This window comes from Clarias gariepinus, chromosome 8 (genome assembly GCF_024256425.1).
Source record: "Clarias gariepinus isolate MV-2021 ecotype Netherlands chromosome 8, CGAR_prim_01v2, whole genome shotgun sequence".
Lineage (NCBI taxonomy): Eukaryota > Metazoa > Chordata > Actinopteri > Siluriformes > Clariidae > Clarias > Clarias gariepinus.
In genome coordinates this window covers 13,094,106-13,107,448 of record NC_071107.1, presented here as the reverse complement: position 1 = coordinate 13,107,448, position 13,343 = coordinate 13,094,106, and positions in this window count along the sequence as shown.

Here is a 13,343-nt window from a genome sequence, read left to right as displayed (position 1 = left end):
TTTTCCCCAAATTCATTGATTGACACTATCTGCACAGCCTTGCACTAATCAGCACTGTAACTGCTCTCCCACATACCCCCATTTTTGCTCCCCAGACCCATTATGAATCTACAGCGCCACTCTCCCTCTCCCTTTCACTGTAGAAAAATTGTGTTGTTCAAGCTCAATCTCCTCCTGTTTCCTAAGAATGCCAACAACACAGTGATTTAATTACTGAAGAAAATATATTTAAAAGTTTGGGAAAAGTAAACTTTTTCATAATGTAAGCTAGTAATAAATTTTTGCAGTTAACAAAAAACATCCCACATACTAATATTAGCATACATGGCTCTGATACATTTTGTTATTTCTGCTTCAATTTATAGTCTACTCTTTTTTTCTTCTCCTATTCTGTTAATTTGTGATAAACGAGTGTGCCTTACCTTTTTTGCTGTTAGATATTTTTGTATCAATTTTTTTAAATAAACAAATCAACAGTGTATATATATATATTGAAACTCTTAGGAGATCTAGCTTAATAAGTTGTTAAGATCAATGTTAACTTTGTAGCCTTAGAATGCTTTTTCTCATGACAGTTGGCAGCCATGGATAACAGTGTTGAGATGGTGTGGTTAAGAGCCAGTCCAAAGGAGGGAGGCATTGTGTGGTGGTCAGATCAAAGACAATGGTGACGAGATGATATTATGACAGGAAATCAGAATAAAAGTCCAAACACTTACATATTAATTAATTTAAAGCGATCACACATTTTCAATATTCATGACAGAGAGCAAAAATGTCAAAGCCAGTAAATTCATCAGCCGAAAAAAAAATCCAAGGTGATTCTCATTTACTTTGAACCAAAGCAAAGGTCATAGACAGTAAATTCATCAGCAGAAGTGGAAGATAACTGAGTACATTTACTGTGTTACTGTATGCAAGTCCATATTTCATGTATATGTACTTTACTTGAGTACTTTTATTCGAGGAAACCTTCTATTTTAACTCTTCTGCATCCTCCAACAAATATCTGTACTCCAACATAACTAGATTTCTTCATGGCGTTGCGTTACCGAACCACAGTGGTGTGTGTTATTTGTTTTTAGAGCTCTTTACTATGGAAAAGGTTAGTGTGTGCGAATACATGTTCTCACTAATTCACCGTCGATATCACGGAACTCTCTATCAAGGGTGTCACAGCGTGCCTGGAGCCTATCCCAGGAAACCTGAGGTTTGTGGTACAGTGAAACCTTGGATTGCGGGTAACGCCAACGGTTTTTCTCTCTCCTGCGCTGCGGAATTGTGGGTCTCCCCTTCGTGTAAGTGCGCGTCTCTCACTGGTATAATCAACATCCGTGCACAGTGTTTACTATAACACTGTGACCATGTGTATGCGTAAAACATATTTTATTTTGTGGTTGTATGCGTGTGTGTGTTTGTTAAAGATCCATTTTCTCTCTCTGTATTATCTTGCTCTTTTTGTCTGTGTGCACACACACAAACACAGACCCCTCCTACTTTCGCCAATACAGACACACACACACACTTTTTCTCTCTGCTCTACACAGAAACGCTGCTCTGTCGCGATTCTTTTTAAGGGTAAAGTGCAGGTTATTTTTTTTTTCTTTACAACAGTGATTCCGTTAATGTTTCGCTCAACCGGGTGTCATTAGAGAGATTTCTTGTTCATTTTTCTGATAAAACCGTTATGCGCGTGTGTGTGAAAAGAGTGGAGGAAGGGTAACTTTGTAACATGAGAAGGGGGAGAGGGGAAGGCTTCTTACTTTAGCTTCACACACACACACGTATGGAAACACTTATCTGTCTGGATTTATTTTTACCTATTTTTCTAAGGTAAAATGCAGGTTAATTTTGTTTTATTTTTAATTTATATTTTGTGTTAATTATTTTTATGTATTTATTTTTGGGGGGCTGTGGAACTAATGATTTTAGTTTTCATTATTTCTTATGGGAAATTCGAATTGGTTTACGAGTGTTTTGAAATACCCACTTTCAGAACTAATTATGCTCGTAATCCAAGGTTCCACTGTACATTAACACTGATTATCAATTATATGTCAGTAGTAGTATAACTGGTATCAGAATCATGGGCACCCAAGGCTTATTTATACCTGTGGGGACCAAAGGTTAACCTGTCCAGTCCTATGGACAAAACAACAAAAGCTATGAGAGAAAAGCACCAAAATTCCCATCGTGCCTCAGCTTGCCACGCATAGGGTCAGCTGGTACAAAGCCCTAAGGCCACGGGCCCAGCATCCAAACTCCCCAGATGCCAGTTAAATTAGGTGAGTTGGAGAAAAAATCTTCAGAATTGTAGTTCTGGCCATGTTTGAGTGCTGTACACCTACTGTATACTGGATGCTGATCTTGTCATCATTATGATAGACTGCCCTTAGACTTCCCCTTATAAAACTGATTTGTGTAGTCTTCGTTCTTTTTGCTGTACAGGAAAATGTGGAACAATTCTTTCCCATGATTACTGCACATACAGTATGCTGATGAAGTCCTGTAGTAATTTAACTCTGATTTTATTTTGATTGAACATTGATTGAAATAACACTTTATTGAATCTACATTGATTTAAAATGACCAATTCCAGGAATCCCAGTTCCCATTATCCTTGTATTCACAGTCTTCCAATAATATCATGTCTGGGGTCAAAATGTGAGCCTAACACAGCAGGAGGCCTGCACAGGTTTGTCAATACTCCCCTATTTCATTCAATAACTGCTACACTCCCCCTCCACCCCACTGCCACTGACCTTTCCATTCACCACCTCCTTCTGCCAGGTGTTGCCTCCGCACTCACTGATTAATTTTCAGCATTGCTACTCATAAAGCGTCTGTGGTGTGTTGTTAACGACTGACAGAACACTTGAGTTTGCACAATGTTGCTCTTTTCAGATCATCCACAACATCTACAACAAAAAAAGCTGTTATAATAATAATAATACAATTACTGTTGGTTTGCCAAATTATCAGCATATTAAAATGAGAGAAATTGAATAAAAAAAACACGATGATGAGAATTGTAATCTTTTTAAGTACAATGTTATGAGGTGTTAATGTTATGGCTAATCCGTGTATTGGAACATTTAGGTCCCATATCTTTGGTGAAGTAAATGCTCTGTCTTAGATACCAGTCTGATTGTTGTTCATGCATAAAACAAATTTTGCTACTTGAAAATGTACCACAATTTCTGAATAGAAAAATTACAGACTAAAAGATTCATTTAGAACTTAGATTTATTTGTACATTTCACAAAGTTGAATTGTTGTGCCCAAAAGTTGTGCTGCATCAATAATTTTCAGTAAAATCCACTCAGGTGTTGTTTTTAAAAAATGAAAAAACGAATTTGAACAAAATAAATTTGTGATTTGAATTACAGCCAGCACTGCTGTCAAATTGAAATAAAAAAAAAAAGTGTTAATTGAAAGCTCCCATAATTCCCTTTACTGACGTCTATTACAAGTTATCTCTGAATAAACAAGTTTTTGTTTCATTTTCCCAATACTGAGAATCCTGCCAACCTGCTTGTATAGTGTAATCACCCATATGGCACAGCTGTGATGAATTGGGGGTTAGGTTGGAATACACTGAAATGTTCTTTCTGCACATGAGGCTTACAGTAAATTAGACAAAAAATAAAATTAGGACCATGTGCTTCTAAATCCCACAGCTTCTAAAGGGCAGTAGACTGAGGTGTGTGTGTGTGTGTGTGTGTGTGTGTGTGTGTGTGTGTGTGTGTGTGTGTGTGTGTGTGTGTGTGTGTGTGTATAAGAGAGAGAGAGATAGTGAGTGAGTAATGGTCTGTTAGACACGTGTGACTGACTTTATCACTCCTTGTCAAGAGGGATATTGTGAGATCTAACCCTTGCCTTTATTTAACTCTTTTGCACATTGTGACCCCGTTTACACATTGACCACTTGAGTGCCATCCACATGTCACTTTATAGGATAATTGAGTTGTATTCACAGGTGTTTCATTGTATAACATTATGCGATATTGCCAGTCAGACCACAGGATCAGTAACTGAACAGCAAAGACAGCCAACACCAATCCAAACAGGCTGACTCTGTTAATAAGCAGATCCATGTGGTGTTTCTTACCAGTAACTCTTACCAGTAATACCGTGAAATAATTTTATTCATAACAGTGTACAGTATTTTGAGATTTACGTGATTTATTTAGGAGGGAGAGGAGATTGAGATATTTGGGAAAAGATTATATCCTCTTTGATTGCAGCTTCTTTGTCCTAGTACACTAAAAACCTCAGCTGGGTTTTGCTGCAATACCACAGATTATCAGACATCATGTCCTCTGGAGTTAGGAGAAACCATGCAATCTGTTTAAATCTTCCTTTGACAAACTAGAGGCTTTCTTATCCTGGCCTGAGCTTTTGGTCTTGGAACCACTACAGAACATCTGCTTGAGGATGTCAGATAACCTTGGAGAGCCTAGAATAAGATAAAAGAAAAAATGATTGCACAACCATCCTTAGATTTATAAAGGTGTTTTGGAACCTCAAATAATAAAACTTTCATGCACCTGGTTTGATGTACAAACTGATGAACATTTTACAAAAGCAGCAACCAAATTTAAAGCACTGGTCTTTTCCTATAGCTTTGATCCCGACGTACTTTACATTCTAGCTACAGACATTTTCTCTTAACTATTTATATAAGCAGCTTCTTATGGGAATTGCTTTTATGCATAAAATGTGCTTAATAACAATATATAAATAAATGTAAATTACATTTATGTGAATCTTAACAATGAGATTTGTACATTTAACCTTTCCTTTTAACTGTGAATAAAATTACCAAGATCTAGATTTCTAAAAACAAAAAATCACAGTGTATTTTCTTATTCTAATACTCTATTCTTATAGTAATACCTAATTCACAGGAACATGACTGTTGAACACTGCACAAAATTTAAACCGCTGTAACAATCAGAGCTCAAGCTGTTTTATCATAGGAACGCAAGATAATGCGGTATAAAATAAGCACTTCAGGGGCTATGGTAGCTGTGGCTTTGCATCTGGCCACATTATACTACCTCATAGCTTTTCTATAACAGCACACCTCCAGGTGTTTTTATGCTTTACATAATGAACTGAATTTTATTCTAAATTTAGTCACATAACAGCCTAGTTGCTTTGACCCATTTCTTTATTTAGCAGCTTATAGTATTGAACTGAATGAAATCTGACTTGTTTGATTGCTGTGTTTTCTCTCTCAAAGCTATTAAAGGTGTTCTGTTAAAAGATGATAGACCTGATAGTGTTTCTTTCCTGTTTAAACGAAAATGAATGAGTGTGAACAGCAGGTTTAAGTGTTCCCATGTGAGATGTGATAAGATTTTCAGAGTCTTAATGATTCTGTTTTGTCCTTTGTGACTGATCGTGTTCATTAGACTGACTGCCGCAAAAGAGGAATCTAGCATATGAACACATAAACCACACACATACACAGCAAACATGTCCAATGATCTTTTGGGAGAAAAATGGAGGTGCATTAATAAATAAAACAGCCAAAACAGTGGAGTAAGCTATGGGGAAGTTCTGGATCAGTGACCTTGATAGTCATTAGACACCACTAGGCCCTTGAGCAAAACCCCTACCCTGAACTGTTCACCTTTGGTTTGGACCTCACTTTAGATTATATTGTGTTAGATTAAGGCGCTTGAAAATTAATAACTGTAGGACAGTTACTTTAAGTAATTTTTTTTTCCCACATTCCGGGTCATTTAGTAACAGCACAGTGCATACAATTCTGCAGGTCAAACCAAGATCTACTTCCACAGTCTACTTCTGGGTACTGATGAGAGAGAGAGAGAGAGAGAGAGTGAGAGAGAGAGAGAGAGAGAGAGAGAGACAATTATGCTGTTGGACTCTGGTTTACATTGGGGCAGTGGTCAGAGAGTTCAGGCTTTGGCATAACTGCTGTGGGTAATGAGCAATTTGGCCTAACTTACCATTAAATGTGATTTGATTTATTTTATACCAAACTTAATTTAAGTAAGTTTCTAATTATTTAATTAGGTAGCATATGTGTAATCAATTCACATCGTATTTAGGTATCCCAATTACATTATGAAGATGTTAGCAGGGGCAGGAAATATAAATGTGGAATTAAATTAACAATGCTCCATAGTAATTTGGCCGTTGCAGAACACAACCTGAATTTGATCCTGCCAGTGCCGAGTTTGATTTTCCTCAGGTCTTTAAAAATACATGATACATAATAGTGTGAATATATCTCAATTCAATCACATGGAATGCATGCACAAATCTGAATTTAATTAATTTAGTAAATTTTTTTCATTGTATTGGATAATAGGAAATGATTTATCTCTTAGATGTTTAACAACATTAAATATTTTATACAATATCAGCCATTAACGAGGCATGTGTGTCAATAATTGATAGGTTACATATATTAATGCACAGTCTGTTTGCAGCAGAATGCAGCAGCGAGGATCCTCACTCGAACCAGAAGATACGACCACATCACCCCTCTATCTTATCCACATTGCATTGGCTCCCTGTGAAATTTCGCATCGATTTTAATACTACTTTTGACGTATAAAGCATTAAATGGTCTCGCGCCGCAGTATCTGAGCAACTGCTAGTGTCTTACAATCCGCCACGCCTACTTCGAACAAAGGATACAGGCTGCTTGTCAGTACCGCGTATTATGAAAACTACATCTGGGGCAGAGCTTATTCTTACAAAGCCCCAAAGTTATGGAATAGTCTGACAAATAGTGTTCGGGACTCAGACACAGTCTCAGTGTTTAAGTCCAGGCTAAAAACCTATTTATTTAGCCAAGCATTTTTATAAATAGATTAGCCTTAGGTAAAGGAGCAGATCTGGGGGACTCATGGACGTAGAGTATTAGGTGAACTGGTATGTTTGGATGCTGTCTTCCCTACTCTCATTAATCACTCAGGTTTGCTGACGGTGAGGTGATTGTTTGCTTTACATCTCAGGGAGCCCTCATGTCTGTGTTTCCTTCTGGCTCTCCCTTTTAGTTATGCTGTCATAGTTAGTCCTGCTGGAGTCCCTGCTTACACTCTGCACTAAATATACATTCACCTTATATTGTACATTGTTCAACTGTGACCATACTAAACCGCCATCTCTCTATCTCTTCTGCTCTCTCCTCTCTCTCTCCCTCTCTCCTTTTTCCTCTACCTATCTCTCTGTCGAGCTATACATGTCGCTCCTGAGCTGCCAGTGATCCAAACCTCCTCTGCCCTCTGGACCTGTCTAACTCGTCCTGGAGTCCTGCTTCTGGTTGGAGACCTCGTCACATGGGTGCCCCATGGGGTCTGCCTGGGATGCGTGTGGTGACTGGGGATGGTTCCACTTTTCCACGAAGATGGTCCTGTCCTCGACTGATGCAGACAGATAATCTCTGAGGACCTGTGAATTCAGTCACTCAATGGTTCAGGACTGGAATTTCCTACAGTCAACCTGAGCCTCCAGGAACAAACTAGACTCCATTTAATTTAACACATCTCGTGTTATACTGAACTTCCAGTCTTACATAGTATTATGCAGATCAATCCCTGCTATCCGTTTTCCCCCCAATCCCTGTTGAGTCTGGTTCCTCTCAAGGTTTCTTCCTATTACCATCTCAGGGAGTTTTTTCTTGTCCCTGTCGCCGTCGTCCTCGACTTGCTAATCAGGGACAATGTTATCATTTTGATTTATACACATTCACATTTCAGACAAACTTAAATAATTCGTTTGATTGTGTAAAGCTGCTTTGTGACAACGTCATTTGTTAAAAGCGCTATACAAATCAAATTGAATTGAATTGTTTTATTCTTCTATCACTAGGGCTGCTTTGGTGCATTTTGAAGCCATGATGCACTAAATCAAACACAAAAATATTTTCAATTTGAAATTAAGCAGAGATATAGCATTACACAACTCTAAAGATGCACAAATTTTGTGTACCAGAGATATGAGATGCATGCGCCTGCATATGGAAAACTATTGGTTCCCTTGTGTATGCTTTTTTTTTTTTGGCCCTCATGTTCTGTTTTATTGTCACTCAATTAATAAGAGTGCTAAGGTGCTTCATCTGCTGATTTCATCTGGTGCTTTCACATAACATCCACTGTAGAGTCTTAACTTATAACATTCATCCCTGTCTGCCTCAAATCTCATATTTTGACTAAATACTATACAAATCACACTCTACCATTCTATACTAAGCAGAAACCAAATTACAGGTTTATGAATCATGAAATTTGAATTCACAGCCTTCACTGCACCAACTGCCAATTTTAAAATTGAAAAGCATAAATAACATACTACCAGATCTGTAAGGCAATTTACAGGAAGCAGTCACCCCTGACGACCGCTTCACTTCTAGTGCACAGTGCGGGTTGTTATGGACAAGTGCAGACTGGGGCAACCTTCCACACGTCACTTTTCTAATACATCATTCAGGTCTTTACAACAAAATACACTGTGATTTGTTTTGTTATTTAGTGTGAGCACCTGAACTGCATTAAAAGTTGGTTAATATTGTACAGTATATAATGGAAGTATTTTTAAATTGTAAATGCAATTCTCTGTAACAAATTTCGTCTAGTTAATAACCATGACAGCTGCCGTTTTGATCTCATTTTTAAAAATCTTGTTTATTTAGAACAGGATTTGTTGGTGGTGGTGGTGGTGGTGGTGGTGGTGGTGGTGCTCCTGTTATTTTGTTTAGTGTTGTGTGCAGAATATTTGCTAGTTAGAAAACTGTCCTGAACAAGTTTGCTTACTATCAGCATCTAGCATCTATACATTTTGTAACGGTGGGCCTATAGGTAGCGCTTCTTACCATGTTCCAGAAAAATGAAGTTTTCAGGATGGGTGGGGCACATCTACAGTATAGCGACTTTCACACAATGAAATCTAGGGACACTCTACATAATCTAAAACTAATGATTAACAGAATAACACATATATTTTTGCTTTGTCTTATCACCATAACTTTAAAACACACACACACACACACACACACACACACACACACACACACTAAGAGTCATAAAGATGTAAAAAAAATAATAATAATAATAAAAATAAAAAAAAAATTAATTGCAAACCATTATAAAACAGCTTTTAATCAGACCGTTAAAAGCACTGACAGTAAAGACTCCTAAAATGCCAAATAAACATTAACTTATAGAATATAAGTAGTTTTTAATGCAGTGTTTATGGACCATCCACAATACAAATTACTTTGAGTGAGTACAACATTATTGTAAAATATGTTCCTGGCAGGATAGGTTAATTGTTGTTCCCAAACAGCACGTTGTGTGTGCCCTGCGATTAATTGGCACCCCATTGACGGTGTACCCCGACTCAGGCCCCCACACCCTTGTATATAGGATAAAGCGGTGTAGACAATGAATAAGTGAGTGTTATTAAATAGTATTGTTTTTTCCTAGAACCACTCTTTTATTTTTATCGTGCACCTTTTATAAATGCTTTAAGGAAAGGGAAGAATGAAGAGAATAAAGGGTGATGATGTAAAAATTACAGGCAGTTTGAATAGTGCTGCTTGGCTGCAGATGGCCTCTGGACAGTAATGAAGTTGCTCTCATTCTAAAGGTTAGGAAGCATAAACGATATGGAACATTTTTATGAAGCAGTTGAATTTTACACTTTAGTGGCTCTTTTGTTGCCCTGTGCACATCCTGTCTTGTGCATTAACTTTCAGAAAATGGTAAAGACTTCAAACAATGATGTCTTAATTTTTCAAACATACATTAGGCAAGATTGCTTTTTGCCATTTATTCCACTGTGATGGTTGTGTTTATAGTAATTACAGTCATTTAAAAATTATTATGAACAAAATTAAGCTGTGCTGCAATAATTTTGTAACATATAACTAATATTATTGCAAATATAATAAGCACTGCAAAGGAAATTACCAGTCATAAATGTACATTTGTGTTTTCTTTGTTCTGCATTTTCATGCCCTGAGCAGCATCAATTGTTTCACTGTTATGTAACATATTTTAAAACTGAAACTTTGCAACATATTCCTTGTACCAAATACAAAATTTAACTAGTGTAACTATAGGGGGGAGATGCAAACTTCACACACACAGATTGAAAGCAAGATTCAAACCCTGGAGCTGGACCCCAAAGACCCTAAAGTAACAATGCTAACTACTAAGTCAATGGACAACTAGTGTTTGAATTTAATAGGTTATAAAAGCATCAATGTTCCTGTTAATCATTAACAGGGGGAAGATGCAACATAAGAGTAAAAGTTAACCAAAGTGCATGTGTGGGTGTGGGATTGGTGGTGTAGCAGTTGAGGTCACATGTATCTTATGATCAAGGAGTTTGACATAATGAGATGATTCATTAGTTCAGCCAAAGATTATGTTAAATCAGCAATCACTACTACACCATATGTAAGTATTTGCTTGTCTGCCTTGGATATAAATGTGACCTTAAGTAACACCCAATTCATAATCTGTAGGGTTTAATATGATGTTAGCCCACCCTTTGCAGCTATAAGAGCTTCAACTTTTCTGGGAAGGATTTTCCCAATGTTTTGGATTGTGTTTATACAAATTTTTTACCATTTTTACAGAAGCACATTTGTGAGATCTGACACTGATTTGGACAAGAACGCCTGGCTTGCTTTAATTCATCCTAAATGTGTTCTATCGGGTTGAGGTCCAACTCTATGCAGAACAGGCAAGGTCTTTCACACCAAACTCACTCATCCATCCTTTTTGCACCTTTATTTGTGCACTGATGCGCAGTCATGTTGGAACTGGTGTGAGGTTGTTTTTTAGTCATTGGGCTTGGCCCCTAACTTGCAGCGAAATAAACTCTTAATGCATCAGCATACCAAGACATTTTGGACAAGTTCATGCTTCTTTGTGTGAACTGTTTTTGATGGCCCCTTCCTGTTCCAACATGACTATGCACCAGTGCACAAAGCAAAGTCCATAAAGACATGGATGAGTGAGTGTGGTGTGGAAGAACATGACTGGAAGAACTGAGTTCTGACCAACACTTTTGGGATGAAGAGCGGAGACTGGGAGCCAGGCCTTTTCTTCTTTACCTCACAAATGCCTTCCCAGAAGAGTCAAAGCTGTTATAGCTGGGTGGGTCTACATCATATTAAACCCATGGTTTAAGAATTATATTACTTAAGTTCATAAGCATGAACTTCATATCCTCAAGTTTATAGGATATGAGATACAAGCGAGTGAATACTTTAGGCAATATAGTGTATAATCACAGCTCTGCCAATATACAAGAGTTCTAAAGATTTTTTTAAAAAAATAATAACGTCTAGTAACAATTGAAACTGTCTGTCTGTCTGTCTGTTCATTGATCTTTTGTCAATTTCACTTTACCTGGTTTTAAAGAATTAATTAAGCAGTAGAGATAAAAACAAATAAACAGATCAACACCATTTTATGACTTTTATTCATTTTGGTCTTTTCATTTTGGATTTTTAAATTTGTTTAACAAGCTTTAAACCTCTAGATTTTATTTTATTTATTTTAAACATGACACATAATGGCTGCATTTTCAATCAAATGTGACACCATTCTAACAAGTCAATCACATTGCTTATTTCCGTTATAAGATGCCTTAAGTAAATTAAAGGCATTTATGGACAATGTTAAAGCTAAGAAAAAGGACTTTTACATCCTGTTACTGCCATTGCAGTTAACACATCATTAATTGAGTAGAAGTAATGTCTGTCATATGTACACAACCTTCTGTTTCACATCCAAAGGTATTCTTTGTCTCTTTTTCTTCTGCTTTGGTGCATTTTGGAGCCATGATGCACTTAATCATACACAGAAATATTTTTGATTTGAAATTAAGCAGAGATATAACGTTGAACAACTCTAAAGATGCACAATTTTTGTGTACAAGAGATATGAGATGCATGCACCTGCATATGGAAAACTATTGGTTCTTTTTTGTATGCTTTTTTGGCCCTCATGTTCTTTATTGGGATTTCTGAACTATGTTATCTTAAACCACATTCATACGTGCAGCTGAACAATTCATGACATTTAACAATGCATACAATGCATACATGCATGACAATAAGGCAATTGTTAACAATAACTGTTAGTGGAGGAGACCAAGGATGCTGTGGACTGACATTTTTGTATTGTTTATAATTTACCAAATTTCTTCATCTAATTTGCTGCCAGTATTTTCTGAATCAGTGTAAAAATCACAATCAAAGTATGAGTTTGCTATACTTTTTAATTAAACCTCCAAAATATTATTGATACTAAATTGCACAAACACAACTGCAGACTGATTTATCCATTGTGACAAAACTGTGGGAGATGGAGTCATGACTTAAAGCACACTTATATAATCACACTTATATAACCAAAAAAGTTTTGGCATTTGTACTTTTTAACATCTTTGTGATTCAAAGAAAATATGCACAAAATTTCTTCTATCTACTTGTAATACTTCTTGCTTCATTTAAAAAAAAACTTCCTTAATATTGGCATTGACATAAACTGGGTTATGTCATTTTGCTGTCAAACTATTTGAGAGTTCTGTTGTTTTATACAAAGGTTTCAAAGAGCACAGAAAGTAGTAAACCAATAAAACTCTAATGCATTTTTGTAAATAAATGTTTTTATTATTACCAGGTTACCACAGTTTTCCCACCACTGGTAAAGCAGTGCTGTATTTGAACAATAAAGTGGAAGCACTTTTCACTAAAATATGCTAACCAATATTTGACTACATTTATATTTTGACATCTTGGCTTGGACACACACCCACGCACACACAAGCAAAATTGTTTATGGTAAACCTAAGCTTAACAATAAATGGAATACTAATGGGATCTCTGAACTCAACCCACAAATCAGCAGTCAGTGTGTGTGTGTGTGTGTGTGTGTGTGTGCTTCTCTCCCAGACTGCAAATATGCATAATTTGCCAAAAGTGTATTAAGGTGCTGTGGACCCATCAAGCAGTTCATGCCTCAGTTTATAACCTAACAATGGCATTGGCTGGAGGAGAGAAGAATAGCGCTTTAAGAGTTTTTCATTGTCATTTCTAACTTAATAGGAATGTAAATGTAATTTGAATTTTTAAAAAATCACTAAGTAATAGTATTCTTACAGTATTATTATATAAAAGTAATTGTTAAAATACTTAAGTAAAATATTAATTTACATTTACATTTAGGCATTTGGCAGACGCTCTTATCCAGAGCGACTTACATTTTTATTTCATTATACATCTGAGCAGTTGAGGGTTAAGGGCCTTGCTCAAGGGCCCAACAGTGGCAACTTGGTGGTTG